Raw genomic sequence first — 6,134 nt, 5'->3', positions numbered from 1 at the left:
AGAAAGAAAATGTATAATGTTTGGGGGTTCTAAGTAATTTTCTAGCAAAAAAACAGTTTTTAACTTGTAAACAATAAATCTCAGAAAGAGGCTCGGTCCTTAAGTGGTTAAGTAACAAGATAAAACATTGGGCATCACAAAGTAGTACAAAATAGAACTGTCAACATAAACTGTGCACAATAAAAGAAAACATTTTGTGACAATAATAGATAGAAGATGGTAAGGGTTTTCGGTATGAACCCATAAGAAGTTCACAAGTAGGTGTGACAAACCTCTATCTACTAGACACAAAATCTCTATCCGAGTGTCAAAGGAAAAATCACCTGAGGTAGTTTGTCATGAGCAAAACCTTACGATTAACCTTAAAACGAGGATAAAGGACCAATTGTAGAGGGAGCAATAAAAAAAAAGTAAAAATAAAAAAATTAATATATAAAGAGAGAGGAAATGGAAGGGAGAATAAGAAAAACCAAGTAAAGAAAAAGGGGATAGGAGAAAACAAGGAAAGAGAAAGAAGAGAGTGGGAGCCCGTCCGTCCAGAATTCAATCCAGCCATCAAACAAGTGTCAGCCACAGGTCCTGAAGATAGACCAAGACCTAAAGATAAGAGAGCCAGGAGGTCCATATCCTTTCAAATAGGGCACAGACTAGTTTTTCATGTAACATGATCCAGGTAAGCTTTCGCTTCATTAGGGCTAAATCAATCACGGGGCTTTTCCAAGAGGCTGCAATGGCTATTTTTGAGGAAGGCTCCAGCCGAAAAACATGTTAGCATTTTAGATGTAGAGATTTAAGAAGAAGCAATCGAGTTCCCGCCATTTCTTGCTATTTTGTTGTTTATGGGACGCTACAAGCCTGAGCACCGTTATTCAGCTCATCATTCTACAATTATGCGGTAGAGCTTGGGTGAGTTTTTGTCTACATAATGGCTATTTTTGCTGCCAAGAACATGTAGTATATTAGTCTGTCTGGATCCCGAGATGTTTTCGACAGGTTAGTTGAGGAGGGCGATCCGAGGATCTTTTGTGATGTTAACCATAGTTTTTTACTTTTTTTTTCTATTTAATGCAAGAACCTGTGGACCCATTGCTTGTGGGGACTGTACAATATCCAGCTGTCTGGTATCTGAGTGTATTCTTGATGATATGGATACATTATGCCTGTTTGACCACCTACTGTATAATCTAGTGGTCCACTGTTTGCGGTAAGAGGCCCGGTGTCTTGGTGTTCGGTGGAGGATATTTGAATTCACCTTGTTTTATCTTATATACATCATGGGTGATTCCAGTTTTATGAATACGGACTCTTCATGCTAAACATCAGTGGACTTTTTATATATAAAATTATTTTGTTTCTAGCGCTGCATATATCTGTATTTCCCTTTTCACATGTGCAGTATTATTTTTGTATTCAATATGAATGTTGCCCTGATCGAGGTAGGGTACAAGGTTTTTGCGAGATGGTACTTGGTACCAGAATGCCTTGCTAAGATGGACCCAGATTCATCACCCTCTTGTTCATCACCCTCTTGTTACCAACAATTTTATGCTAGCTGCTCTGTAGAAATCACAGTGCAGTGATTTAATCTGTATTTCTAATGTTAACCATAGTGACCGAGGAGATTAAGGAGTGGACCCCTATCCAGAAATACTGGACCTTAGGGCAGGTCCACCACACATAGAGGACAGAATCTACCTGGCCACAGCCCTGGAAACAAGAGGGTGATGAATCCGGGTCCATCTTAGCAAGGCGTTCTGGTACCAAGTACCATCTTGCAAATACCTTGTTCCCTGCTTCGATCAGGGCAACATTAATATTGAATACAAAAATAATACTGCCCATGTGAAAAGATTATTCAGTGTGAAAAAAAGCAGCGCCACAAATGTGAGATATTACCACAAAAAACAAGAAACAAAATAAAAGTGTGTTGCGCTACAGTGATTGATATTAAAAACACTGAAAAAAAATATTATAAATAAACAGTCCAGAAAAATCAGTCTCTCAAATGGACCATAATGGTCAAATGGCAAACTCCATGATTAAACTGTGGATAAGGTTATCCAATCCCTTCACCAAGTGAACATGCCACCACCACAATAGGTTGGACTCTTACCAGAGAGCCTGGACCTTTTATTAAGAAGGGTAAAACAGGCGTGATGAATATGTCCTGGTTGGGGTCATCAGCAGGTGATGTACAAAGAAACCACATCGGACAGCTCCAGAGCATCCAGGGGACTCCACCCAAATGACGATTGTGTAGTTGGATCCAAATAAAACATAAAACGCTGGATAGTGTAAAACCTCTTAAGGGTTGCATTCAAAATAAAGTATTACACTTACACGTATCCATAGTAAAAACAGCATTGCATGGTAAAAAGGGAAGGCAGCCACCACCGAACATTCAAACATGTAAAATGTGTGATAAGAGGAACAGACAGCTCAGCCTGACCGGTTTTGTCGACAAAGGGACTTCTCCCAGGGCATGAGCATTATTTCCTGCCATCGCAGTAAATAAGGAACCTTGCGGTTCAAGCCTCCCTTTCATCTCTGCAGCCTAAGTGACGGGAAAGGACGACAACCAAGCCTCACTTTCACATTAAAAGGAAAAAGCTCACGTCTCATTCAGATTTAGACAAGACAGAGCAGTGAGGTAAAACAAACCAGCCTCAACCAAACTTGAGTGTCCCCAAAGGGAAGGAAACAAGGTACTTCCGCATCCAGAAACAATGTTAGCACCTCGCATGTATAAATAAACATATGATAAGAAAAGATGATATAAATATTGCAAATGGAAAAGTCAGGAACTATCTATGAACATCCATAATGCCCTTGTTTATGCGTGTAGTCCAGGATCGCCAATCCTCCACCTCGGGCCATTCCCAGGTCCCTCTCCCACGCAATTGATAGGGGAGTTTCGATGAAGGGGAGACAAAAGATTTATACAACATGGAGATGCAGCCCCGTTAAAGAGTCTCTTGTATACATTCATTTTCAAACTGCGAACTACCAGATCAGGACTTTTCTTCTGCAAAAGAGCGAAGCTCTCAGCTGGGGGCATCTCCAAATCCTGCACAAAATATGAAGGGGGACACACCCCTCTATGGTCAAGGAAGTGTCCTATGCAATAAAGTCCCTTATTCGTCCACCAACTAAATTGAGCAGGTGACATAACTGGAGGGAATTGTGGGTTATTGAATAAGGAGGCCACTGGAGTGTGGGGGGAGCAGAGAGGCCATTGTCTGCAAGTTGAGTCCCAAAGGTTAAGGGAATGGGAGAGCATAGGGCACAAAATGGCCTCGGTAACTTGAGGGGGTCCAAAGCACAAAGTATATGGGCAGCGGGAAGCATGCTTGGGCCTCTATAATTACCCAGTCCAGCCTGTAATAAGTATGATGTAGTTGACATAGCTGCGTAAGTTGGGCTGCAATTTAATATTTCCGAAAGTCTGGCACCCCCAGGCCACCCAAATCTTTGGGTGCATACATAGTAGCCCGGGCAAGTCTAGTGCCCTTTGCACCCCAAATAAATGTAAAGATTTTTGCTTGAAGTTGCCTTAAGGCCTTTGTTGGTACTGAAATAGGTAGGGTCCTAAAATCGCATAATACTTTAGGCAAAACCATCATCAGATACAGAGGCAATCCGGCCCATCCAAGACAGGGTTGCATCAGACCAAGTCCTCACATGTTCCAATAGCTTATTAAATAGAGCCGGATAGTTAGCTTTATATAGCGAAGAAATCTGTGGGGTCAACTTGACCCCCAAGATAGGGAAGTGATGTAATTTACCACAAAAAAAAGAGTACTGGGCCTGAAGGCTCTTTTGTACTGCATCCAGTAGGTTGATATTCAGGTCCTCTGATTTGGCACATTAGACCTTTTAGACCTGAAATCCGGCCAAAGCGATCCAGTAAGGAAAGCAACTGCGGAAAAGTGGTTTGTGGAGAGGTGATAAATAACAGCAGGTCATCCGCAAAAAAAAAAAAGGCATTTGTGGTTTCAATCTCCACTTGTGATCCCTAATATGTTAGAATCTTGATGAATCGCTATAGCTAAGGTCTCCATTGCTATTACAGAATGAATAATAGAGGAGAAAGCAGACACCCTTGACAACTGCCAGAGGAGATAGCAAATGGTTCCGGTCTATGGCCTTGCAAAGATATTTGTGCTGCGGGATTGCTGTAAAGAGAATGAAGCGAGGCAATACATTTGGGACCAAAGTTCCATCGTTCCAGCATCTGAAAAAGGTAGGACCAGGAGAGGAAATCAAATGCCTTCCATATATCGATGGATAAGAAGATGTCTAGCTCCCTCTCCATCCCATGAGAAATGTAGTATTGAAATGAGGTATATAGCTCAATGAACCTGATCTGCTGCTTGCCTATGGGGAAGGAATCCCACTTAATCGGAGTGAATGGAATGATCTAGAAAAGTCAGAAAAGGTTCTGTCTGCCTCGGGAATGTTCAGTAGGTCCCGTTGGACCCGCTGATTGGCTCCCGCTCACAGCGGGAGCTGGCCGCTACGGGCATCTGTGCACGCCTCAGACCAGGAAGAGCAAAATCAAGTACAGGTACATGATTTCGCACAGAGAGGCCGCCCCACTGCAGTAATTGTACGTGGGGCGGTCCAGAAGCGGTTAAAGAGATCGGTCTATTGGCCACATCACTCGGGTCTTTATGGGGCTTCAGTATAAGTGTTACATATTCTCTGTTGGAATCAAGGCCAACAGGGCCCCCCTTTTTGATAGCATTAAACTAGTGCATCACAGGAGTGGCCAACAAGGAGGCAAACATTTTGTAGTAAAGTGCTCTAAAGCCATCAGGGCCAGGGGCCTTGCCTATAGGGGCCTGCTTAGTAGCTGACAGGACTTTGTCTACCATGATATCCTTATCCTTAATTTTCCTATGTTCTCAAAAAAAGCCGGAATAGGGAGGCGAGCTGTGACTTGGTCAAAGTCCTGTGAGATAGACGTGTTTGTGTACGGGTCCTGGAAGAAAGTGAAGAATTCCTGCAGGACCAACTTAGGGTTTTGCATAAAGGAGCTGCCCAATCTCCGTATATTGGGAATATGAAAGGCGGGGTGCATAGGGGCCAATTCCACTGCCAACAATCGACCAGTTTTATCGGCTTGGGAATAAAATTTTAGCTTTAGACCATCGCAGGCTCTTTTTGGCCTTTGTGGTGAGGCAGACATTCAGTTCTGAATAGGCAGCCTTTATCTGGCTATGTACTGTAGATCGGCCTGAGGATTTCTTTTGTGGTCCTTAAGGAAGTCATGCAAGCAATAAATGAGAGTGGTGTGCTTATTCAATAACGTTCCATGAATGAATATACTTAAAGAATGAATATGACGAGTATCCAAATCATACAAATAGATAAATGTGAGTAAAAGTCCAACTAAAGCCCAATGGTAGGAGACAGTTCATATAAAGGTAAAAAATCTCATAGGGATAACTTGATAGAAGAAAAAAACAGACAACACATCAATCCAAACATTGACTGTTATATTTTATGAATTGGCTGCTCACCTCCAACAATGACCCTAAGGCCAAACAAGGCTCATCAGATAGTCAGATAAAGAGTCCTGCTGATGGATCTGTAAAGACATCCAGACAAAGACGGAAAAACTGCATCCAGATCTTGGCATTAGAACATCTTGGGAAATCCCATATATACAGGAAACAGCTCGCTCCAAGGAATGGCACTTCTTATATAAATGGCGCTCCTTGCTGAGGTGCTTCTCTACCTCGATCCCTTTCACATGTGTGCTTTGCTGTTGCAGGCCTTCTCCTTTTTGTTGAAGCAATGATTCATAGTGCTTCTTATATCTGGCGGCTGTTTGAATCAAAATGCCACACACTGGGGGTTATTTACCGAAACCGGAGAGTGCAAAATCTGGTACAACTCTGCATAGAAACCAAACAGCTTCCAGGTTTTATTATCAAAGCTTAACTGAACAAGCTGAAGTTAGAGACTGATTGGCTATCATGCACAGCGGCACCAGATTCTGAGTGCACCAGTTTTAGTAAATCTACCCCAATGTGGCCTTATACGCAGGCCATACACACGTGAGGCCCTTCTTCCCTGATTGCTCAGTGTGGCCAGGTGACCAGCTCTTGGAAGAGCCCTGGTTGTGC

At 42.7% G+C, this 6,134-nt stretch overlaps 1 protein-coding gene across 1 annotated transcript in view; it reads left to right on the top strand.

The window, feature by feature from the left end:
- Nucleotides 1-6,134, top strand: part of LOC141121614 (uncharacterized) — a 257,821-nt gene that overhangs the window by 98,274 nt on the left and 153,413 nt on the right. The gene's annotated exons all lie outside the window — the stretch shown is intronic.

The sequence above is a fragment of the Aquarana catesbeiana genome, unplaced genomic scaffold (assembly GCF_042186555.1).
Source record: "Aquarana catesbeiana isolate 2022-GZ unplaced genomic scaffold, ASM4218655v1 unanchor226, whole genome shotgun sequence".
NCBI lineage: Eukaryota > Metazoa > Chordata > Amphibia > Anura > Ranidae > Aquarana > Aquarana catesbeiana.
This window is presented reverse-complemented; position numbering and strand designations above follow the sequence as displayed.